The 26379-nt window shown below is 41.4% G+C and overlaps 1 protein-coding gene across 3 annotated transcripts in view; it reads left to right on the forward strand.

Moving 5' to 3' along the window:
• Positions 1–26379, forward strand: part of iqsec1b (IQ motif and Sec7 domain ArfGEF 1b) — a 139976-nt gene that overhangs the window by 708 nt on the left and 112889 nt on the right. Inside the window, exon 1 of one of the 3 annotated variants that reach the window (XM_077512077.1) lies at positions 370–388. The exons of the other annotated variants lie outside the window; for them this stretch is intronic. The gene's annotated coding sequence lies outside the window, so the exon portion shown is untranslated. Of the gene's footprint in view, positions 1–369; positions 389–26379 lie in introns of those variants that run through there. 3 annotated transcript variants of the gene reach the window in all.

A 26379-nucleotide genomic window follows, 5' to 3' on the forward strand; every position in this document is an offset into this window, starting at 1 on the left:
TCGTGTTTGCCTGTTGTTGTGGTGTGTGGCAAAGAGAAACTTTTTGCTCTCATATTTGGATGGGTCCAGGTGACTCGAGGCAAGAAGGAACAGGTCCGAGATGGATAAGTAAAGATATCTTTTTGTAAGATAACTGAACGACACTGAAAGCAAACTTCAAATGGTGTATTAAAAAAAAAACAACAACACTAAAATGTGAAATTTTCAGAATAACGAATAATTGCCAACACCCGAGGATGGTCGGAAGCCGGAAATATCCGAGTTCAAACCAGGAAGTGCGTCCGGGAACGCCCCCTTGAACTCGGAAAATTCCACTCGCGAAGTCGGAAGAAAAAAAACAAGGACCCCGACTTCACCGGCGGACTACAATGTGACGTCACTCTGAATGGTAAAACACAATTTACTCGAGTATAAAACGAGATAGCTTTCTTCATTCATAAATATTCGCCGTAACTTCACGTAAGGCAACGTTACGTGACAGTATTGCCGCCATATCCCTGCATGAAATGATACGGTCAACTACTTAACTGCATGGCTGGCTTATGAAATAAGATTAAAAGAATAAATGAAGCAAAAATAACAAAAAGGTAAGTTTCCTGGAGGTCAAATTGAGATTTGAAGACCAAAATGTAAAAAACTATTTATCACTATCCGCCATTTTGGTTGTTTACTTTCACCTCCAAACGCTTTGAGGGCGGAACTGGGAAGTTTCAACTCGGATATTTCCGACTTCCGACCATCCTCGAATGCAGTAGAGGTCCACAGATATTGTTATTTATTTATTTATTTATTTATTTATTTATTTTATTTTATTTTATTTTATTTATTTTTAAGGCCTGCTGCTTGTTTGCATATCCAACATCTCTTTCCATTGAAATAGTTGCCGATCCCGTTAGCCTCTCCTGCCACATGGACGTGTCATTGCACTATCTATGGTTGTTGTTGTTGTTGTTGTTGTTGTTATGGACCAACATACATACAGTAAGCTATTTCTCAGGTCACACTAGCGACTACTAACGGGGCCCGACGCCGACACCATTGTCTTTGCGATGCCACTGATTTGTCAATTGGGGGCCCCTTCAAGCTCGGGGCCATTTCGGCTCCGGGTGCAGGAGACACTTTGTTAGGGTAGAACTAGAAATGCCAATCAGTTTAAAAAAAAATTAATAATAAAACAGTTCCATAATTTAACAGACTAAAAGCGAATGCTTTAAAATCCAGGAGAGGACCCAAAAGTCTCTTTTCACATGCACGGTCAGCCACATGAATCCACGATATATGGAATGCAAAGGATGCAACCTCAGGGGGGAAAGGGAGCATTCTCAGCTAAGATTTGTTACGTCACCAAGCAGGGCATTAGAAGAGTGCAAATCTCTCTGCCAAGGTCCACGGAACGGCCTCGCAGGCACGAATGAAATTGAAATTGTCCTGAAATGACCACAAAACACAATAGGCACTCGCGCGCTACACCTAACACTTTTGGATACACAAAGTTATACAGAACTGCACAGAAACCATTTTAAATAAATTGATCAACAGCTTTTCAACACCGCTGTCGTCATCAGCTTATCAGCTGACTTTGACACCCTGGACTGGTTGGCAACCAATAGCAATCACAAGTGTTTCTTATTTTGGTGATTAATGAACTTTCAATGAACGCATGTCACTCTTTGGTGGAAATTCTGTTGCAGGCAGGCAGCACAAGCTTCAAATAGCGATTGTCCGTCCTATCAGGTTGAATCCGCTTTGAGCTTTCACGTTCGCTTGCAGAAGGCCTCAGCACTCAAACATTTAACTTGCCTTGCTGGGTCACGTGATGGCGCCTTGACCTTTGCGGCTATAACGTCATGAAGATCCATGACAGCATCCATAGCAGATGATAGCTGATGATAGGAGATGATTTAACTCAGTCAGAACTTTAGTGAACTTTTGTTTACAATGCAGATTTTTGTCTGCAATTTGTGCCTACTGTTACACTCTCTGGACACTAAGTGAAGTTCTGAGAGGTTTTCAAAGACACTGCAATAACGTAAGAATGAAAATAATAATAAAAAAAACATGATAAAAGAACAAAAAATGTTTGAAAATATGTCATCACAAACATGACATGCGCAATAGAGGAATTGTATGCTGTTATTTGACTTTGACCAATCAGACGCAAGCTTAAACGTGCACTAGCTGCCATCCAATGGGAGAACAGTAACTAGGAGTGCTGTACTGTGCTGTAAAAAAAGAAAAAAAGTTGGTTAGTTAGGTGTTATAAATCAAAGCTATTATTAGGATTAATTGTTGTTGTTGTTGGCCTATTAGTAGTCAGTGGTGGTTTGATAAGTAGTATTAGCCTTCTAGCTAACATGCTATCTCTTATATGGATCGCAGGATGCACCAACATCATGTTTCTAATCTTTTCAAAGCAAGGTTAAAAATTGCAACCTAATTCCACTGCCTACCATATTTATATACAGTATTTTTTTTAAAACACATTTTAATGTCTTTTTTTTGTTTGTTTGTTTTTTGTTGGCTGAGCTAATTGTAACGCTAGCAGTAGCTAACTAGCTGGTTTAATACGCTAACACAAAACCACGTCATTGTCATTATGATATTGTCTGTAGTGTCCCCCACGCCATCACAATCTAAAACTATAGTGGAAATAAAGACAATTTCTTGGAGTAGTCGTACATTTTGGCACATTAGTAAAATTGCTTTCAATCCAATAAGGCAAATGAATCAATATGGCTGTCATGTCTGCACCCCTAATTATCAGGATGGATTGCCGATGGGAGATGGATGGCTTTGCTTCGAATCGAGTTTGTTCAGTATTTGAGGTAGCCAAATGTACTTCCACCTCTAAATCCCTCCAATTAACATTTTACATCAGATTTCGCCTCCTCAGGACGAGTTTACGGGATGTGTCCCTCCTTTGTTGATCCTGACGGGAGAATTTGACATGATGCATCTTGCTGTGAGGCAGACAAAGCCGTGAGCTCAAGCAGTGTTTTATTTGATAAACTGTGAGCTTAGTAACGAGCCTTTTAAAGTTCCATTGTGTAATTGTTGCTGCCATTAGAGGCAACGCTCGTTTGTTTGATTGATCAATTTCATAGTTTTGATTTGGTAGTAAAAGAAAAATAAATAGTCATTATTTTAATGTAAAAATGTTAAATAAGTTATAATATTCGGATAATTTCATTTGAATTAAAAACTTTATTGAAAAGGGGAAGAGACCTTTTTGTTCCATCCTACGTTGCTAAGTGACACTGTTAATTGACGCACAGGTGGACGGCAAGGCAAGTTTATTTGTATAGCACATTTCATACACGAGGCAACTCAATGTGCTTTACACAAGGAAAGACAAGACATAAGCATCAAGAAACAGTTAACATTCAGAGGAATAAAAATAAATGAAAATAGGTTACAAAATTTGCTAAAAAGAACACACAATAATACATTATTCAACAAACTTGAAGCTGTTTAACTCATTTACTCCCAATAACGTATAAATACGTTTTTTTAATGCTCTAAGCGTCCCAAACACGTATTTATACGTTTTTTTGGTTTAATTATTATTTTTCATGCTAGAGCATACAGAAGGCTTTGATGCAGCCTCTCAACTGCAAAGAACGGTTGCAGAAATGGTAGTTATTACACAAACGGCCAGCAGGTGGCAGCAGAGCAAAGGAGATCAACCAGGGCCATGTCGAAAAAAAGCTCAATTACTTACAATTTTAAAATCGATTTGGGAAAACTGATGAAACTTTGCTCTCTTCTAATCTAATTGCTGCAAAACGGAAACAGATAGAAACATATACTTTTTTTTTTTCCTGATGAAAGAAGAGAGTTTAATCTTTCTTTTGATAGGTTCCATGCTTTTATAGCAATAGAACACAATATTCTGTGGGCCTTGCAAAATCAGTCCAAATCCAGTAAAACAGCCGGGAGCGAACGGGATTGCGAAATGTGAAAATGGCGGCAAGTGAATGAGTTAAAAGTCCCTAATCAAAGGTATAAGACAAAAGCAAAGTTTTTAACCTGGATTTGAAAGCATTTACACTCGGGGCTGACTTCACTTCTGTTGGTCGCCTAATTCCATCTGTGTGCAGCATAATAGCTAAATGCAGCTTCACCATGTTTGCTTCGAACTCTGTGGATCTCAGAGCCCTGCTGGGTTTGTACTCAATCAGCATTTCTTGGATATATTCAGGACCCAAACCATTTAGCGATTTATAGACGAGTAGCAGAACTTTCAAATCGATTCCACAGCTGACAGGGAGCCAGTGTAAATCCTTCAGTACTGGAGTAATATGTTCTGATCTTTTTGTTTTGGTCAGAACTCGAGCTGCAGCGTTCTGAATGAGCTGCAATTGTCTCATGTTCTTTTGAGCGAGTCCAGTCAGAAGACCGTTACAGTCATCGAGTCTGCTGGAGATAAAAGCATGGATAAGCTTCTCTTGGTCTGCTTGACGCATGCAGTCCTGCAGGAAGGAGCTTGTCCAGAAGACGTGCTTTTTGTTATTATTCCTTTTGAGTGAATGTGGCCAATGAGGTAAATATTTGTCATTTCTTAATTGTTTATTGTGAAGCCTCTTCATTTTGTGTGCTCATTGAGCTTATTTTCGCTCTGTTCTTAGTTCTGACGGCATTGTTGGTGTGTTGTTTAAAATATGTACAAGGCATGTAGACGACATTTAAATGTCTGTTGAAACCCAAGAACGAATTTGAGCCTTGATTGAACTCGAAGGGAGTAACAGCAATATTGCCGTCCCCAAATTCCATCACATTGTTGACATCAACGCTGAACTTATTTTATACCGGTGCTGTTTCTCTTTTTGTCGTGTTTAGAAGTAAATTCTGTCATTCAGTGCATGCAGGTTGCTCCGGTGAATTAAATCATTTACGGTTGAAAAACACTTTATAGTACAATTGTGTTTGGCTTTATTCCAGGTCTTGCATAAAAGAAGTCAAAGCCCGCAGCGTTTATTTGTGAGTACGGGAATGTACTGTATGTACTTGTGGGACCAGAAACATCTGTACTAGAATTTATAAAGGATAAGGTCAACGTGGGAAAAGTGTAGCTTGATTCATAATGACTACTTTCCTGTAATGGATTGTTGTTAGTGACAAGTAACGCGTGTTCTCGCGTGTATGCACAACACATTTGCGTTCCCCCTTGCATGTTATACGGTACTTGAATGTCAGTTGGCTTCTCCCTCCGTCTGCCCTCCTTCCCAAAACCAAATGCAGACAATGTGTTGCACTGCCGATAGTGAACGGATCCTGCAGAACAGGAATTGAGGGACATTGTTGATCAGGAATTTGGAATATCCAAACAAGTATTGGAATGAACTGAATGAATGTTCGTTGCTGTCCTTGCTATGTCCTATGTAGGGCTGGGTTTAAAATATCGAGATATCGTATCGATACGCCCAATATAGATACATAAAACCATATATTGACAACCCCCCTTTGTCACTTTATTTACACAGCCTGTACTCTGGTTTAAATGATCATTTATTGTTTTTATAAGGCCATGGTAAATGAAACAGATAAATGTAACTGCAATGGATTCAATTCTACGGAGCCCCTAAAGTGACATGGGAGAAAAAAAAATAATCTATATATGTTTCTTGACCTGACGAGTAACGAGTAACTTTTCTCGTCCGGACGAGAAACTTTCTCTTTCTTGTTTGGACGAGTAACTTTTCTTGTCCAGACGAGTAACTATTATTGTTCAGATGAGAAGGTTTCTTGTTTATATATATATATATATATATATATATTAGGGGTGTGAATTGCCTAGTACCTGACGATTCGATTCGTATCACGATTCACAGGTCACGATTCGATTCGATACCGATTAATCCCGATACATATAAACATATAATTTATAAGTCGATTGTTGCGATTTTTTTTCATTCAAATTTAGAAAATACTAATCAGTAAGCTTGTAGAGTGTAAGATTTATATGAAAATGTATTATTTATTTATCTGAAATTTCAGTCTTATAGAGGTTGTAATCTGTTTCATGTTTGAACAGCATTAAAATAAAATATTAAGGCTTAATGTTCCGTTCATATAACATTCTTCCATGCTCAAGGTGTGAATCCTAAAAAAAAATAAAATAAAAATAAAATCGATTCTGCCGATTATTTAATCGATTCGAGAACCGCGCGATGTAGTATCGCGATATATCGCTGAATCGATTTTTTTTAACACCCCTAATATATATATATATATATATATATATATATATATATATATATATATATATATATATATATATATATATATATATATATATATATGTATGTATATGTGTGTATGTATATATGTATGTGTATGTGTATATATATGTGTATATATATGTATGTATTCTCTCATGTCACTTTAGGGGCTCCGTACAATTCCTAATGTAAATATTCATATTTTTACTAATGCATTAAATTAGAGCAAAAAGTTTCTACTCTTTGCAGCATTGGTACTTTTGACTGTCTAAAATATGTGCTGCATGAATTCCTCAACTGAATCGAAAATCGTTGTGAATTGAATCGATTCTGGAAATCTGAATCGATACCCAGCCCTCGTCCTATGCTGTACTTGTGATGGGGGCGGGCAGTGTTTGCATTCCAATTGGAAAATTCTGCTTTCCTGACTTCTAACTACAGCTTACGTAAACGGAAAGGTGGCGTACGGATGGAAATTCACACGCCTATCAGCTTTCCTGATAGCTACGAGGACCTCGTCAGCCCTGGCCTGATGCGATTTATGCTGACCCCGGTACAGGTTTCGCTTAATGGCGTGTTTTTGTCTTAGCAGCCTTCTGGCTGTCGGTTGCATCGAATGGCGCTCTCGTCGGAATTAGCTGACAGGCGACGACGCCAAAATCGACTGGCGCATTCCCGCTCTAAACGTTGGTGATAAATGGCTGGCGTTTTGTTGCAGTCTGCCACCCCCGCATGTGGTCTGCTACGTTTGCAGCCGCTGGAAAGTGATCGCAGGCCACGAATGAAGGTGTGGATAAAAAGCTTTGTTTTGTTTTGTTTTGTTTTGTTTTGCAGCGGAGGAAGGCGCTTTAATAAGAGTTGCACCAAAGCTGTCCGCTGGGATTTCGAGCGGAATAGTGTCTGAGAGTACTTTTGATTTCTTATCATGATGCCGGTGGATGCGTCTGTTTATGCATGTTTTGCATTCAAACCTCGTCCCAGAGCTGGTAAGCCAGCCGGGAGAAGAAAATATTTGGCATGCGAATGCGATGGCGAGACCGGTGATGAGCAGATGTGACACTTCCCCTTTTTGATCGAAGCTTACGAAAAAAATTTGAAGTTCATCTTCTTGTTTTTTTTTCTGCTTTATCTGACATTCAGTTCTAGTGATGATGAAATAAATAATAATGACAAAGCCGTACGGAATTTAAAGCACGGAAAAATTATGATTTAAAATGTAGTCATAAAACAGGTTATCTGTATTAATGAGTTTTTGGAGCGCCATACAAAGGTGACAACGCTTGACAGGTTTGAATTTGCTAATATTTTGGTTACCTTAAATAGTTACAAGAGAGAGTCAGAAATTTTAGGAGCAGTTCTCAGTATGATGCAGTATATTTCTGCTACTGGCAAACTCATAAAAATGTGGTTAATTTAATCCGACAGTGTCAATAAAACTGAACATTAAGATCATTATAAATGCAGGATATTTTATACGCCGCTTTTAATGGATATCATTATGTTTTGCAAGTGGACATAATGTAGTTGGTTGATGTAGTGTTTCACAAGAATGTCGCGCAGTCGTCTGCTGCACTCTGCAAAGTCTCTGCTAAATTAAACAAATGTGCATTTTTTTTTTTTAAGGAGCCAATTGCAGCTGTTCATGGAAAATTTGTACGGAGCCCCTAAAGTGATATGAGAGAAAAAAAAAAAAATTCTCCCTCTTTTATTCCTTTTTTGGACATTTTATTTCTGCCTTTTTTTCTATCAATTTTCTGGCAAATTTCTGGACATTTTATGGTTACTTTTTGAACATTTTCTTTCCAGCCTTTTCTTTATTTTTTTTAATGTATTTTTTTTATTATTATTTTACATTTTTATTTTCATTTTTTAAATAGTTTTTGCCAGCAGCCCCCGCGACCCTTGTGAGGAATAAGCGGTCAAAAAAATGGATGGATGGATAAATATTTTTTTTTTGTAAGTTTGTGGATATTTTATGGTAATTTTGGGTTTTATCTACTTTTTGTTTTTTTGTTTTTTTTTAAATACATTTTCTTTTTTTTTGGCTGTTTTGTGTCCATTTTATGGTCATTTTCGGAAGTTCTTTTGTTTTTGGACATTTTATCGCTACTTCTTGAACATTTTCTTTTCTGCCTTTTTTTATTCAATTCTCTGACATTTTGTGGCCACTTTTTGGATATTTTTAGGTCATTATGAAACCTTTTTCATCTACCTTTCATGTCTCTTTTTATGACAACTTCAAAAATTTGGACTCTGACAATTTTTGAACATTTAATTGTTCATTGTTTATTTAAATTATTATTTCATTCATGTAATATTTTATCTAAAAAAAATAAATTAAAATAAATATGTAAAAAAATATTATAACTCATTCACTCGCCGCCATTTTAACAGAAGCAATCCCGTTCGCTTGCGGCTGTTTTACTGAATTTTGACTGATTTTGCAAGGCCCACAGAATATTGTGTTCAATTGCTATAAATCAAAAGAAAGATTAAAGTCTCTTCTTTGATCAGGAAAAAAAAGTATGTTTCTATCTGTTTCCGTTTTGCAGCAATTAGCATTAGAAGAGAGCCAAGTTTCATCAGTTTTCACAAATCTATTTAAAATTGTAAGTAATTGAGCTTTTTTTCTACATGGCCCTGGTTGATCTCCTTTGCTCTGCTGCCACCTGCTGGCCGTTTGTGTAATAACTACCATTTCTGCAACCGTTCTTTGCAGTTGAGAGGCTGCATCAAAGCCTTCTGTATGCTCTAGCATAAAAACAAAAAACAAAAAAAAAACGTATAAATACGTCTTTGGGACACTTAGAACATTTCAAAAAACGTATTTATACGTTATTGGGAGTAAATGAGTTAAATTTCATTTTCTACTAATTTTTTAAAGATCCACAGGAGAGGGGCTAAAGAGCCGCAGGTTTCAGACCCCTCATCTCGGTTAATGTTGACGTGTAAAAAGATGATGAAATCAACAAACTCGTGGTGCCGTTTCAATGTACTTTCAGCTTTGATTTTCATGTGGTGCGTTTGGAATCAGACCAGTGTTTTTGAAATATGCATCCTAAACACAAAACTGTACTTTAGGTTTTGCTGAAGTGTCTTCTGGGCTTGAATCGTGTAATTTGCTGCCTGAGATGAAAAGTTTGTTAGCCGCATTTGCATGTCGTTCAGGTAAAGTCGGGTCACGTCTTCAGCATGTTTTGGTGGCAGCGAAGGAGAGCACGAAGGAGAAGACTTTTTTTTTTTTTTTTTTTTTTTTTTTTTTTTTTTTTTTTGCATCCGGCGGCATCCGCTCATTTCGGCCGCGATCTGCTGAACAATCAGTGCGTCAAGCCGTATTTACGAGCCCATGAGCCGCCTCTCGCCACAGAAGCCCCCTTTAATGAAATACTCCTGCTAGATTAACGTCGACGCTGGGATGATTTGCATTCAGGCTGCGCCAATAAATCTCCAGCAATGGACAAAATAGCATTTTGGACGCGCGCGCTCCCAAACAACTGCAGGCGCATCCTCCCGACCTCTTCCTATTCTAATCAAGCCTATTAAGAGGCCGTCTGGTGGGCGTTCATTGACGTGGCCGGTCGTCACCCCCAACGGAGAGAATAGTCGTGATTTTAATGAGCGCCGCCGTCCCGCCTCTAATGGCTCTGCTGGTAAAGGCCACCACACTGAGGGAGGTCGGAAGGTACGCCGCTGACCTCACATTAGTTGATGTCACTGTACTCAAAAAGGTGTCTTGGTGTAACGTCTAATGAGCAGGAGGGGGAAAGATGAGGACCGTGTCAGTTCATTGTGGTCCCCTGGAAACCACGAGACTTTAGAATTTGGGCTCCATCCCCAATTTCTAGGGATAGACCGATTATCGGCCGGGCCGATTATCGGTGCCGATATTTGGCAGTTTGACAAATATCGGTATCGGCCTTTTGACCAATCTGAAAGCCAATAAAGCGGGTATTTTGAACACATTCTGACAATTTGTTCACATTCTGCAAAAATCTTTTGAAACTTTATGAATCCTGATGAAAACCCCAAATTTGCTACGTTTGCGTTCATTTTTTTGCACAGTGAAATACAGGAACTTTTCATTTATGGATCTATTTCAATTTCCACTTTATAAATAAGGATGCTGACACTGGGAATTCCCTACATGTTTTATTTTTAAGAATTAAAAAAAAAGTAAAAAAAAAAAAAAAAAGAAATGTTGAAACTCCCTGCAATTTTTTTTAAATATAATTTTTAAACAAAGCTGCCAATATCGTTTAAAATTGAAAAGAAAAAGTACTTTTTAATTTTTACACTAATATTTTCTCTTCTACAGCAAATAAATATCGGCTTGAAATATCGGTTATCGTTCTCCTTGACTACTAATAATCGGTATCAGTATCGGCCTTGAAAAAGCCATATCGGTCTATCACTACCAATTTCCACCGCGTAGTTTTCTTGTCGGTCACAGTGCTCAAATGATCAATTTTCAGACTTTTGTCACCAGCCAAAGCAGGACAAATTCATTGCAAAGGGTGTGAGAAGTATCTGATCACTGATGGCGTCGTGGTTCACGTGGCTCGTTTCTGTCCTGGAAGTCTGTTTTTTTTGGTTCCCTGCACTCAGTGACGGTGAACACGTGTCTTGTCTTTACGGTATGTGCCCACTGCCCAGTGGTTGACTGGCAACCTGTCCTGGGTAGAGATGTTGAACCGTCATTATGACGCAACGCCACGCGTCACATTAGCTTTCTAACGAAGACATGAAATCACAACAGTAGGAATATTATAGGCCTGGCCTACAAGTTTCAAAAATTAAAAAAAAAATAGAGTAAATAAAAGCAGTCAAATAAGAGCGATTTGGGCAGATCTTAATCTGTTGATTCATCAATTATTCGGATTAAAAACAATCATTATTTCCATCTCTATATGAAAAAAAACAGGACAGAATTTCATATTGATAGTGCACAAAATTCACACGCAAATTAATCAAGGTTCAGTTACTGGTTTAGTCTTTAACTCATTAGCTCCCAAAAACGTAGAAATACGTCATATTTTAAAAGTTTTAAGTGTCCCAAAGACGTATTTATTAGGGGTGTGCCAAAAAATCGATTCACAAAAGAATCGAGATTCTCATTTAGTAATCGAATTGATATTAATATCCAAAAATCGATTTTATGTACATTAGAAATGATGAAGAAGGGGAAAAGGCAGTTGTAGCCCACATGCTGTTTTTGTGGAAAAAGGCACTTACAATACAAAATCAATAAATGTTTAAAAAAAAAATAAAATAAAATACTATTTAATGTCTCTATTTGTCATTTTGTCTTGCAAAGCAGACTGGAGTCGATTATGACAATGTTGTGCATATCTGTAAATTGAAGCAGAAATCATTTGTCAATCAAATCATTTAGAATCGAAAATTGTTTGAATCGAAAATCGATTCTGAATCGAATCGTAGACCCAAAAATCGTAATCGAATCGAATCATGAGACGGCCAAAGATTCCCAGTCCTAATATATAGTGTTCCCAGAATGCATTGTGTGGCGCAGTTAATGACCTTATAAGGGCGTTAATCCTTGTCATATGTATTTGTGTTATCAATAATTGAATTTGTGTTGTATTTAACAAATTTATGTCGGTCTATGATTTAAAAAAAAAAAAGAAAAGAAAAAGTTTTTAAACAAACCGTAACTTTAAGTTGCGTGTAAAAAAAATGACATCTAGGACGATTCCACGTACAAGTTGCATTGCTCATCTGAGGACTGCTTGTGAAATTACAAAATTAGATGTTTTGATTGTGGCCAGCTGATTAATAGTTCCAACATTACAATCTTTATTTTCTTTTTACTTAACAAAATCATCTCGCGGGCCAGATTAAACCCCTTTGGGGGGCCTGATCCGGCCCGCGGGGCCGTATGTTGGACACCACGGCTCTAAAGCGTTCACTTTGGTCTCCAAACGACAGACGAGTTAAAGGCAACTTGAAGACAACACAAAAGAACAGTGACATCCAAATTGGAAAGGAGCTTATGTTTCCCGCCTTTTGTAATGTCCAACCTTAAAGCTTGTCCAATTTTGGCCGTCTCAACGTCAAAAATAGGCCAGCATGACTCACTTTGCGGCTCTGTTTGTAACACTGACATCCCGAGTTGGCCCCGTTTCCTCAGTCATGAACCTGACCCCACTTTATACTTCTCCTTTTTCAACACAAAAACACCACACGATTCCAGATCGGTGTCATAAAGACAGCAAAAAAAAAAAAAAAGAATTCTGTTGTAGCTAAACTTCAATGTATGTTTCACCTAACAACATTCAGCAAACGAACGATCGACCCGTTTCGCTCGCGCCACGCGGCTCGCGTTCATCTTCCGGCAAAACATTTTCGCGTCGAACGCAACACTTGAAGGGGTCAAAAGGTCAAAGCTGCCTTTCATTGTGTTTCTAGTCTAGGGATAGACCGATAATCGGCCGGGCCGATTATCGGCGCCGATATTTGGCATTTCTACAAATATCGGCACCGATAATCGGCCGGGCCGATTATCGGCGCCGATATTTGGCATTTCTACAAATATCGGCATCGGACATTTTTTGAATCTGAAGGCCGATTAAAGCTCACTGAGCAGGGAATACTTGCGAACGTAGCGAATTTGGGGTTTTCATCAGGATTTGTAAGATGTTCGCAGTCAGTTTTTATTTGTCGAATACACATTTGGAACATATTCACACAATTTTTCACCGCGAAAATCTTTTTGAAACGTTTTTACGAACCCTAACAAAAACCCCAAATGAGCTACATTCACATGAATTTGTTACTCAGTGAGAAATTATATATAGTTTGAAAGAATTCCCCCCCATTTTACTGCAAATGAATATCGGCTTGAAATATCGGTTATCGGCCGACTTGACTACAAATAATCTGTATCGGTATCGGCCTTGAAAAAACCATATCGGTCTATCACTAGTACTTCTCTCACGTCCGTCAAGCTATTGCGAAATTGGACGCAATCTGTCGCACGCTACCTTCCAGAGGGACGCTTGAAAAGCCGCCGCTTGTTGTCTGCCAGGTGGGAGGACGAGGGAGTGCCGCGTGTTTTTTTTTTGTTTTTTTTGTTTTTGCGGAGGCGCAGGCCGCTGACAGCTGAACACACAAACACAGATGAGAAGCTTGTGGTCACACGTCTTGGTCAGCGTAGACGGACGTCCAACAAAACTCCTCCCCTGAGCCAGTGGGGCTTGTGACAACCAATATTTGGTGGGCTTGCCATTTTTCGGAGATGCGGATTAAACTGGAGGCGGGAGTTTGTTTTGTAAACATTTCACATAAGTGGCTCGCATGAACGGCTGGCGGATTTTTCCTCGTATGCGCCAGCGGACCAAAAACGGGGAGAGGAGCGGCGATGCAGTTTGCAGTTTTGAGTTAAATCAGGGGTGTCCAAACTTTTTCATTTGAGGGCCACGTGCAGAAAATCAGAAGGACGCAAGGGCCACATCATGTTATGAAGAGAAATTGTGTTTAGTCCGAAAAATTGTGCAAATAATTTATTTGTGCTTTTACATATTTAGAAAAATGCTACAGTATATAAACCAATTTATTTGTAATATGGCAGTCGGGTTATTATAGTTTTGGAATTTTTCATTTTAGTTTTTTATTAGTTTTCAGCGTGGTTCTGTTAGTTTTTATTTGTTTAGTTCTTTAAAAAATACTTAGTTTTAGTTTAGTTTGTTAGTTTCAGTATTAGTTTTTTTATGTGTATTACTTATGCGCAATATTTAAAAAACAGCATGACAGCAACGTCATCTGAAGGTTCTTTTCTATTGGCTGCTGCGAGATGACGTCACTTCCGTGTGACATACTTTCAAACGTCGTCATTATTCCGGTTTATATCAAAATAAATCTACTAAAAATCACATTTAAAATCATCCCCAAAGGCTCATGCATTAAATTAATTACCAAAGACTAAAATGGAGGACATGTTTGCTATAATTATAGTTAGTCTTAGTTAGTTTTGTAAACATAAAATGTCGTTTCATTTAGTTTTCGTTTTTTAAAAAAGCATTTTCGGTAACAATATTGTTTTTTGAATTTTACTTTTTCCATTAGTTTGAGTTAACTAAAATAACCTTTAATAGCACCTGTGTTTTTGACACCTTCCCTTCTTACTTTGACCATCGCCAAACATTTTTGTTTTTATTTTATTTGAACTGAGTCAAATGCCATTTTTAGCATATGTCGCGGGCCACTGAAAAATGGACGGTGGGCCGCAAATGGCCCCCGGGCCGTGGTTTGGACACCACTGAGTTAAATGTTTGCACACTCTGGTTATGAACAAAAGCTGAGTTTATCTTAGTTTAATTTAACTAGATCAAGCTGTTTGATTAAATGCTTGCTGACCAAAATGCAAAATTTGGGGATTATTTTTGGGCAATTTTGTCGATCAACTATTGGGTAATTAACAATCAGTTGTTAGTTTTATACTATCTTGTGTTCATTATTAGTTTTAGTGATGAAAATGCCGAACTAATACACGTTTTCCGAATCTGTATCTTACGTAACTTTTTAAATGTGTTTTATTTTGACAGAAATCTGCACGGTCGAGCCTGACTATACGAAAGCTTAAGGCCACTTCTAACTCTTGTTTTAATTAACTTTTCTACATGATGGAAAAAAAAACAAACATCTGCTAGCAGGATTATGCAAAAAAAAAATAAAAAATCCTCAAATCCTCAACGATGCGAATGATAAAACACGTTTTTTTTTGCTTGCAGTGAGTTTCAGCGTGTGGGCAGGACTTCACACTGGTTGAGGTTGAGAATGAAATGTTGGGCCGCCGTTGACACTTTCCATGATTAAGGTGTGAACCCTAAACCTTAGTTAGACGTTTTGTTGAATATTTTTCCATCAAAAATGGACGTTTAAAAATCGATTCGGCCGCCTATTGAATCGAGTCGAGAATTGCGCGATGTAATATCGCGATATATTGCCGAATCGATTATTTTTTTTTTAACACCCCTCGTATCTGCAAATGCTGTCACGGCGAGGTAAGGTAGGACCCAGACGCAGGATAAGGTAAGCCACCAAGGCAGCAGGTTTATTTCCGGCCAACCAGCGTCTCCTCTCAAGCTGAGAGGAGAACGGGGAAGCAAAAAGGTGGAGAACAAAAAAACGCTCCACTGGGGAGGAAAAAACAGGCAAAAGGTATAGGGGACAACAAAAGGCGCTCCGCTAGGGAGGAAAAAGGCTCAAGGCAAAAAGGGGTAACTCAAGGCGCTCCGCTGGGGAGGACAAGGCACAAAAACAAGGCAAGACAATAAGGTACCGGGAACAAGGACTCGAGGACTGTGGGACGCTTCCATGCACTGACGGTGTGTGACACTTCGGCAACGGAGGGGAGAATGCAGGTGGCTTTTATTGTGGCTTGATTGGTGGCAGGTGGTGGTAATCATGGGCGGGGACCGGTAATTAGCAAGCAGCAGGAAGGGTAAGTGACCTGAGGTGAGAGGGGAATCATTATTTCACAACAAAACAGGAAACATGAACACAAAAATAAAAGCATGGGCCGTCACGCCGGTGGCGGCGTGACAGTACCCCCCCCTCAAGGGCCGGCTCCTGACGGCCCTTCAACATCAAAAAGTCCCAAAAACAAGGGCGGGCGGAAGGGGGCACGGAGGTGGGAACACGGCCCACCCATCCGTCCCAGACAAAAGGCAGTTCAGGAGGGCGTCCTCGACGCCCGACAAGAGAGTCCCAGCGGGACCAGTCAGGAGGGCGTCCTCGACGCCCGACGAGGAGCAGAGGTGGCGGCGGGGTGTTCGCCGCCAGATGAGGAGCAGGAGGCGGCCGCTGGCCGGGCGCCGCCGGAACTGGTGCAGGCGATGGCGGCCGCTGGCCGGGCGCCGCCGGAACTGGTGCAGGCGATGGCGGCCGCTGGCCGGGCGCCGCCGGAACTGGAGCAGGCGATGGCGGCCGCTGGCCGGGCGCCGCCGGAACTGGTGCAGGCGATGGCGGCCGCTGGCCGGGCGCCGCCGGAACTGGTGCAGGCGATGGCGGCCGCTGGCCGGGCGCCGCCGGAACTGGTGCAGGCGATGGCGGCCGCTGGCCGGGCGCCGCCGGAACTGGTGCAGGCGATGGCGGCCGCTGGCCGGGCGCCGCCGGAACTGGTGCAGGCGATGGCGGCCGCTGGCCGGGCGCCGCCGGAACTGGTGCAGGCGATGGCGGCCGCTGGCCGGGCGCCGCCGGAACTGGTGCAGGCGATGGCGGCCGCTGGCCGGGCGCCGCCGGAACTGGTGCAGGCGATGGCGGCCGCTGGCCGGGCGCCGCCGGAACTGGTGCAGGCGATGGCGGCCGCTGGCCGGGCGCCGCCGGAACTGGTGCAGGCGATGGCGGCCGCTGGCCGGGCGCCGCCGGAACTGGTGCAGGCGATGGCGGCCTCTGGCCGGGCGCCGCCGGAACTGGTGCAGGCGATGGCGGCCGCTGGCCGGGCGCCGCCGGAACTGGTGCAGGCGATGGCGGCCGCTGGCCGGGCGCCGCCGGAACTGGTGCAGGCGATGGCGGCCGCTGGCCGGGCGCCGCCGGAACTGGTGCAGGCGATGGCGGCCGCTGGCCGGGCGCCGCCGGAACTGGTGCAAGAGAAGGCGGCCGCTGGCCGGGCGCCGCCGGTCGAGGAATCGGAGGTGGCGGCCGCAATCCATGCTCCGCCGGACGAGAAACAGGCGGTGGCGGCCGCAATCCATGCGCCGCCGGACGAGGAACAGGAGGTGGCGGCCGCAATCCATGCGCCGCCTGACGAGGAACAGGAGGTGGCGGCCGCAATCCATGCGCCGCCTGACGAGGAACAGGAGGTGGCGGCCGCATTCCATGCGCCGCCTGACGAGGAACAGGAGGTGGCGGCCGCAATCCATGCGGCGCCTGACGAGGAACAGGAGGTGGCGGCCGCAATCCATGCGCCGCCTGACGAGGAACAGGAGGTGGCGGCCCAGGCGAAGCGGCCAGGGGCTGCGGCGGCGGCCCAGGCGAAGCGGCCAGGGACTGCGGCGGCAGCGGCCCAGGCGAAGCGGCCAGGGACTGCGGCGGCAGCGGCCCAGGCGAAGCGGCCAGGGACTGCGGCGGCAGCGGCCCAGGCGAAGCGGCCAGGGGCTGCGGCGGCAGCGGCCCAGGCGAAGCGGCCAGGGGCTGCGGCGGCAGCGGCCCAGGCGAAGCGGCCAGGGGCTGCGGCGGCAGCAGCACAGGCGAAGCGGCCAGGGGCTGCGGCGGCAGCAGACAAGGTTCAGGGGCGAGAGGCTGCAGCAGACGAGGTTCAGGGGCGAGAGGCTGCAGCAGACGAGGTTCAGGGGCGAGAGGCTGCAGCAGACGAGGTTCAGGGGCGAGAGGCTGCAGCAGACCAGGTTCGGGGTTCTGAGGCCAGTCCGACCCATCACTCCAGTCGCCACGGACCAAAGCCAGTAATTCTTTTAACTCGGCAATGACTCGGGCGTTGGCTTCAAGCCTCTGCCAGGGCTCCAATTTGGACATTCCTGCTGGGTCCATGCTGGCCGAAGTGTACTGTCACGGCGAGGTAAGGTAGGACCCAGACGCAGGATAAGGTAAGCCACCAAGGCAGCAGGTTTATTTCCGGCCAACCAGCGTCTCCTCTCAAGCTGAGAGGAGAACGGGGAAGCAAAAAGGTGGAGAACAAAAAACGCTCCACTGGGGAGGAAAAAACAGGCAAAAGGTATAGGGGACAACAAAAGGCGCTCCGCTAGGGAGGAAAAAGGCTCAAGGCAAAAAGGGGTAACTCAAGGCGCTCCGCTGGGGAGGACAAGGCACAAAAACAAGACAAGGCACAAAAACAAGGCAAGACAATAAGGTACCGGGAACAAGGACTCGAGGACTGTGGGACGCTTCCATGCACTGACGGTGTGTGACACTTCGGCAACGGAGGGGAGAATGCAGGTGGCTTTTATTGTGGCTTGATTGGTGGCAGGTGGTGGTAATCATGGGCGGGGACCGGTAATTAGCAAGCAGCAGGAAGGGTAAGTGACCTGAGGTGAGAGGGGAATCATTATTTCACAACAAAACAGGAAACATGAACACAAAAATAAAAGCATGGGCCGTCACGCCGGTGGCGGCGTGACAAATGCACGATATTGGAAAAACATGCGATATACTTGCTGAACATAGCGATATCGATATTATTGCGATATTTAACATGTACCTAAAGAAATTACATTTTTATTACCTAATGAAAAAAAAAATTTCATGGGGCAAAATAAGCAACCTTAATGTAATCTTAGTTTATTAATTGTAATTATGTCTTGATAATTTTCAACTATTAAATGGCGATGCAGATTTTAGTTAGCATCTGACTGGTCAAATTCATATAAAAAGCATAAAATTCCATATAAAACGTATTGCATGCCTTTGCGGTTATGCATATTGCAAGGGCCAATATCGCGATATCGATATTTTTTTCCCGATATATTGTGCAGCCCTAAAATGTAGTCAAAGTAATGAAGTCAAAGAGAGGTCTCTTTCCACAATATTCATCTATTTGAAGGCTGCGAACTGTTGGAGTCCAAATTTGAAGAAGCGATGTGCCAGTGTGAAGAAGCGCCAGAGGCAACGGCATTGTCGGGAACGCCGCTTTTAAAGTGACTTTTCAAATCAAACTTTTCCAGGTTCAAAAATGTCATTACCGGCCAACTTTTCCAGAATTCCAGCCTCATCGTTTAGCCGCGTCATGTCACGCGCGGTCGCTGCTTTGCCAAGTGTTGTTTTCGGTTTGCGAGCAGGAAGCAGACGCGGCCAGTAACCTGCTGGTTCACACGACCGCCTCAGACAGGAAATAACAAAAGCACAAATGATCTTGTATTATAGCTGAAGGAAGAGGAAGAGGACGAGTGTTCAGGTGGCCAGAGATGTAACTTTAAGCGATCCATGATGCAAACATTAGCTTTTGGACAATTGACTGTCAATCATTCAAAGAAGTTCATGTTGAAATTTACGAGGAGTAGTTCGTACAACCCCTCGCAAAAAGTATGGAATCACCAATCTTGGACGAGCACTCACTCAAGACGTTTTATTCTGTAGATCAAACTCGGATTAAAAAGCATGAAACAGTCGTAAGGTCATTCCAAAGTGCAACATCGTCTTGGCTTTCAGAAACACTAAAAGAAATGAAGAAAAAACATTGTGCTGGTCAGTAAATGTCACTTTTATAGAGCAAGTGCAGGGAAATAAATATGGAATCACTCCATTCTGAGGAAAAAAATATGGAGTTATGAAAAAACAGACAAAGAAAAAACTATCAAAACACATGACTAGTATTTAGTTGCACCACCTCTGGCTTTTATGACAGTTATGGACTTGATGAGTGACAAACGGTATTCTTCATCAATCTGGTGCCAAACTCGCTTTGATTGCAGTGGCCATCTTTGCAGGTCGGAGCCTTGCTGTGGACCAGTTTTATTTAATTTAATTATTACATTTTTTTTTGTACTTGGTTTGAATCACTGCTGCATATGCCATCCATCCATCCATCCATCCATCCATCCATCCATCCTGAGAAATTTGGATCCACTTTTCTTTTCTTTTTTTTCTTTTCCTAATGAGTTGGATCAGGTGACTCAGGCTTGGGTGCAAAAAATATGTGATAGGGTCATGCCTAATTGTATAGTTTGACTCCAAAAAAAAAAAAGTTTGAAACTTGCAACTTATAGTGACAAAAACAAATGATTTCATTGAAGAATTGCTAAGTAAACAAGCATAGATAATTTAGACATGTCATTTCCAAATGGTGTCGCGGCTGACTGTGAGTTTTCTGAATGGTTGTCTGTTTTTAACTCTTTGACCGCCAAAAACGTTTAATAACGATCAGTAAAATCACGACGTATGCCGCCAATAAACGTTAAATGACGTCAACTAAGTTTTTTATTTGATTTTTTTTTTTTTTCTCAGTGCACCGTCTAAGTGCAGTGCTGCCTGGTCAATGGGTTGTGGAATCAAAAACACCCACTAACTATGGCCAGCAGATGGAAGCATTGTATCTCTTTTCGTGAATGATCAAAGCCTTTTTCATATCATTTTTATTTTTTTTTGATAACATGTGGCAGTAAAAAGAGTTAAATGTGCCCGGTGATTGTCGGGTAACTACGGGTAACCACGGTGTCGTCTGGCTTTCGTTCCAAGTCAGCTCCAATCGGCTCTTGCGCACCTTTTTGATCCTGAACACGATAAGCTGTCGAGAAAATCGACAATTATAATAATGATTGCAACTTAAACTGTAACGGAAGACTCGATTAACTCATTAGAGATGCTTAAGCATTTCTTACTGTAATCATAAGAGGATTAATAAAGATCATTGACATCTGTGGCGAGAATCCTTCCACATGACGGATGTGCGCCATTGATTCGCTCGGCCCAGAAACTGTGTGCCAAGCACGCTTTTAGGACAGTGCAGAGGCGCATGTGCACGCACGCACCTCATCAAAAGGCGAGATTCAAAATTATACACTCAAGTGTTTTTTTTTTTTATTTTATTTTTTTTATCCTGACTGCCGCCCTCTTGTTCTTATTAAGTCTTGACAATAAACATGAAATACGTTGCGCTTCCTCGTCCTTCTCAGATGATGCTGTCAGTGTGAGTGAGCCGTTTTAGCTGACCACAGCTTCAAGTCATCGATTGTTTGGTGACACACTTGCGTGGAGAGAGGCGCGAGGCACGGGGGAAGTTTTGGCCGAGATGTACGGTAAAAATCATTTCCATCACAGCTTGAGGCATTTCGCGGCTGTCACTCAGCCAAACCAAATGCCTTCCTGTTTGAGTAAGTTTGAAAAGCGCGCAGATCGATCCACATAGTTGGTGGAATAGCGAATCCCTGCGGTATTACGTCCTTTTTAATGAATTGAGAACCCACATCAGGGTTGGCACCCGGTGCATGAAACCGTTTACACAATGTGGCTCAACAATATAAACATCTGGGCCCAGTTGTTCAAAACTCGGTTTATAGCTTTAACTGTTGGTTAAGTAGATTTAACCGACAGATTACTCATCATTACTGACACCTATCTGCAGATACAGCCCACTGCTTAATAGTGGTGGGCGGAGCGATCCAAATATCGATATTATTGATACCTAGACAGTAGGGATAGACCGATTATCGGCTGGGCCGATTATCGGCGCCGATATTCAGCATTTTGAGAAATATCGGCATCGGCTATTTTGAAGAATCATATGGCTGATAATCGATCCTTTTTTTTTTGTTAAGTGTTAACTTTAGGGAACTAATTTAAGTGTAAATTAAAAAAAAAAAGGTTTTATTTTCATTTTTGTCGACCCTGGGAACTCTCTGCACCTTCTGTTTTTGATTGAAATTAAAACTAAGAGAAGTAAAAATTTAATAATTTGGATATTTTGAAATACTTTTATTTTGTGTAGAAAATAATTGTTTGTTTTTATTTAACTTTTGAAAACATGCTACTGCGCCTGGGAGATCCCAGAACTTGTCTATTGACTAAGATTTTGGGGAAAAAACAAAACAAACAAACAAAAAACCTTAAAAATATTTTACTAACCCTAAAAGTTGCTCAATAAACATATGCTTTAAAAAAAAAAAATAAAAATAAATAAAAAAAAAGAGATAAGAGCTGGAGTTTGTATTTTTTTTCCAAATTTTGATGTCCCTTTTTAGTGAAATTGAATATGGGCTCCAAATATCGGTTATCGGCATCCTTCACTACTAATAATTGGTATCGGTATCGGGCCCGAAAAAAACCTTATCGGTCTATCTCTACTAGACAGTATCGATACCGGATCGATACTGTCACTAAAGTATCGATCTATTAGTTTAGTTTCAGTTTGGCTCAACTTTGTAGTAGATTGCATGAACACATACAGTATTGTACTCAAAAAATATTCTTTTTTTTTTTTTTTATATATTTGTTGTTGTTCTCTACAATTACATAAAATGTCACAATCATTTAACTACAAGTTACTACTTAATGATTACTTTTAATACTACTACTGTTTCTACGACTACTACTACAATTATTGCTAGTAATTAATAGGTAATTACTTTGTAATTTTCACTGTTTCGTTGTTTCCGTCATTAGCATTCAGCTATTAGCATTCAGCTTTCAGCATTCCCACGCAATTTCTCCAGAAATTGCACTTAGTCTAGTTATATGATAAAACTGTCATGGCGTAACTCCTACTGGAAACACTTTATGATACTTTGCAGCTCCTTTATTAGCAGCTTGCAAGTGTTTTAGCACATTTAAACCGCACCTGTCAAAGGATGCTTAAAAAAAAGAAAAAAGAAAAAAGAAAAGCCTGCTGCAATGTAGTTTGCTCACAAAGTTCAATGACGTTCGACCCTGCGGTTTTATTTATGCAATTGTCCTGACAAACAAACCTACTTGAAAGTGCTTGATCAGTAAAACACACAGTATATTTATTGTATCCGAATTTCCTCTTAACTCAGCAGAGAAAATAGCCGTGCGTGCATTTCATTTAATGTCCCAGCTATCTGCCTTCCTCTTTTTTTTTTTTCTTTTTTTTGTTGTCGCAATAATAGGATTGAAAGTGACTCCTTCAAGGCCCAACGCCGCTCACACAAACAGCGGGTTTATAATTACAATGACGCAGGTCTTCCCCGGTGATAAAACACTTAAAGGGGGAAAGCGCCGGAGCCTCCATGTGGCACTGAGTTGTTGCACAGTCGACGTTGTTCCAGTTCATTGGAAGCAAGGCAGGCGAGCTATGATTAAATGAGCAGTCTTGTGCATTATGGCACTTGTGTCCAGTTGCACTTACTCTCGCAGAAACGCAGATTGATCAACTCTGAGTCAGCATCTTTCAGGGTTGGGGAGTGTTCTGTCCGTCCCCCCCCCCCCCCCCCCCCCTCCCACAACAGGAAACAGGCTGTCGTCCCTGCAAGAGAGTTCAGGAAAGAATCACTTGCATCGGTGCATGTGCAACAAAACAAGAGCTTGGCGTGTCACCGGAGATGGAGACGTAACATTCCGTTTCCAGGAAGTAGCTGAGATGCAGATGTGCTGCAAAACAGCGGGGGGACCTTGAGTGGGCCTTCCTGCGGAGTGATACCTCCACTGGGATTTGGCATTTACTGCATTATTGAAACGGCTTTGGGAACGTGATAGATTTAAACCTCAGCAAGCTCGCGCCTTGTTTCCAAAAGACCCGAAAAGTCGCTCGCGCGTATCCATCATCATCATCAGAGAGATTCTGCTGGAATAAGGCCATGAAATATGGCAACCATTTATTTTACGGCTCGACAAATGAGCTTTGTCTGCTCTACAAGAATGCTTTATGAATGTGTGCTAAAATTCAGTGGGAACTTTTTTTCACTTTGTGACCGTTTACAGCAAATTACTGTCCAGGTCATGCGGTTGTATCGATTCAGCTTCACAACAAATGCAAACTGTATTTCAAGTGTTACAACTTCCATTTGGCTCAGACAGGAAAGAACATTTTAACCCCTTTTGACCCATAGATGGTTGGCAGTGGACATGACGTGTTTGTGGGTCTAAACCAGGGGTGTCCAAACTACGGCCCGGGGGCCATTTGCGGCCCGCCGTCCATTTTTCAGTGGCCCGCGACATATGCTAAAAAAAAAATGCATTTGACTCAGTTCAAATAAAATGAAAACAAAAATGTTTGGAGATGGTCAAAGTAAGAAGGGAGGGTGTCGAAAAACACAGGTGCCATTAAATGTTATTTTAGTTGACTAACGAACACCAACGAACGAAGAAACTAAAAGTCAAAAAACAATTTCATTAACGAAGTAAAATAAAAACGAAGATGCTTTTAAAAAAAAAAAGTAAACTAACTGAAACTACATTTTATGTTTACAAAACCAACTAAAATCGTATCAATCGTGTATTACTTGTGCGCAATATTAAAAAAACAACAAAAAAAACACGATAGGCAGCGGCTTCATTATTCCGGTTGATATCAAAATAAATCTACTAAAAATCACATTTAAAATCATCCCCAAAGACTCATGCATTAAATTAATTAGCAAAGACTAAAATGAAGGACATTTTTGCTGTAATTATAGTTAGTTTTATTTTAGTTAGTTTTGTAAACATAAAATGTAGTTTCAGTTACTTTTCTTTTTTTAAAAAGCATCTTCGTTTTTATTTGATTTTGTTAACGAAATTGTTTTTTAAATTTAAATTTTTTCGTTAGTTTTAGTTCACAAAAATAACCTTTTAATAGCACCCGTGTTTTTGACACCCTCCCTTCTTACTTTGACCATCTCCAAACATTTTTGTTTTTATTTGATTTTGAACCGAGTCAAATGCCATTTTTAGCGTTTGTCGCGGGCCACTGAAAAATGGACGGCGGGCCGCAAATGGCCCCCCGGGCCGTAGTTTGGACACCACCTGGGGTTAAATGATGACTGGTGATGCCGCTCAGCTGTCACCTCGCGTGACCAGGAAAATTTGTTGGCATTCGTTTGCATCGGGGTTGTGGAGCCGTCCAGGTCGCGTGAGTTCTTCTCCCTCTTGAAAGATTTCAACATCGTTGAGCATAAAGCATTCCGAATTATGAACATGCATCATTGTTCAAAACATATGTGAGGAATGTTTTTGGTCCGGGCTTTCATTTCGGTGACGCATTGTATTTCACGGCAATCGATAGCTTTAGTAATTGGCATTGGCTCTGGACTCCGGCTTTTGTGTCAATGAATCTCATTGCGTTCTATTGACCCAGCTCTCGTTTTCGGCCTCAGCCCGCCCGACTGCACACTTGAAACCGATGAGGACGCCAAAGTCTGATGGACGCTTTATGTAATAATCAGGACATCTTTGTTCATATTTTGTTGAACAGACAATCGCTAGCGGATCGTTTGCCGCTGCTAAATTCTGGGTCGAGAGGAGGTTCACAAAGGCAGAAATAACACATAAGTAGCAAAGAAAAAATGAAAATATCTTCATCCAACGGACTGTATAAGTTTATTAAGTTAAAAGAAATTAATGAGCAGCTCCGGTACCTGAAGGTATTCAAGGCAGACCATTAACAGTGAACATCTTGACGTTTCTTATCCACATGGGTCAGAGGGTTCACTGAGTACCAGCTCATCTTATGTTTTAAATGTTTTTGCTCCGGAAATTATGCAGTCTTCTTAACGACAGTATGTTTCTGTTAGGGATAGACCGATTATCGGCCGGGCCGATTATCGGTGCCGATAATTGGCATGTTGACAAATATCAGCATCGGCCTTTTTTTTTTTTTTTTTTACGGATCTGAAGGCCGATAAAGCTGGAATGTCACCGAGCAGCGAATGCTTGCGAACGTAGCAAATTTTGTTTTCATCAAGATTTGTAAGATGTCCAAAGACACGTTTTACTTGTTGCAAAGACATTTCATACATATTCAGACAATTTTTCACTGTCTGCGAAGATCTTTTGAACCCTGACGAAAACCCAAAATTAGATACATTTAATTTTGTATACATTTGTCACTGCTGACGCTGGGAAGTCCCAACACTTTTTAATTTATAAAAAAAAATAATAATAATAAAAAAAATAGAAATTACGTTGAAATTTTGGAAAACTTTATTTACAGTAGAAAACTTTAGAAAACTATTTATTTATTTATATATTTATTTGCAAACACAGAAATCTCAACAATTTTTTTATGAAAAAAATAATAAAAAATACAATAAATTTAGAAATTATGTTGAAATTTTGGAAAACTTTATTTACAGTAGAAAACTATTTATGCATTTATTTACTTGCTTAGGTTTGAATTTAGCTTAACACATGCTAATGACCCTGGAAGTACCCTACAATTTTTGTTAATTTTTAATTGAACTAAACTGTCTATTCTTCATATGTTTAAAATTATTATTTTACACTATAATTTTTTTTTTACGCTATTATTTTCTCTTTTACTGCAAATGAATATCGGCTTGAAATATCGGTTATCGGCCTCCTTGATGACAAATAATCTGTATCGGCATCGGCCCTGTAAAAAGCCATATCGGTCTATCACTAGTTTCTGTATATCTTTGATCGACCTCATGCACAGCAAGCCAGAGGTGCAATTCGGTTTGGCGGTGTAGCCTTTGTTTCCACCGCATCTGCTAATAGCGTCCGTGTGAAATGTTGCCGCCTGTGAGCCTTGTCAGCAGTTGCCATGGAGAAGAAGCAGGTCACTCCATGTTTGCAC

Source organism: Festucalex cinctus, chromosome 2 (assembly GCF_051991245.1).
Source record: "Festucalex cinctus isolate MCC-2025b chromosome 2, RoL_Fcin_1.0, whole genome shotgun sequence".
NCBI classification, from domain to species: domain Eukaryota; kingdom Metazoa; phylum Chordata; class Actinopteri; order Syngnathiformes; family Syngnathidae; genus Festucalex; species Festucalex cinctus.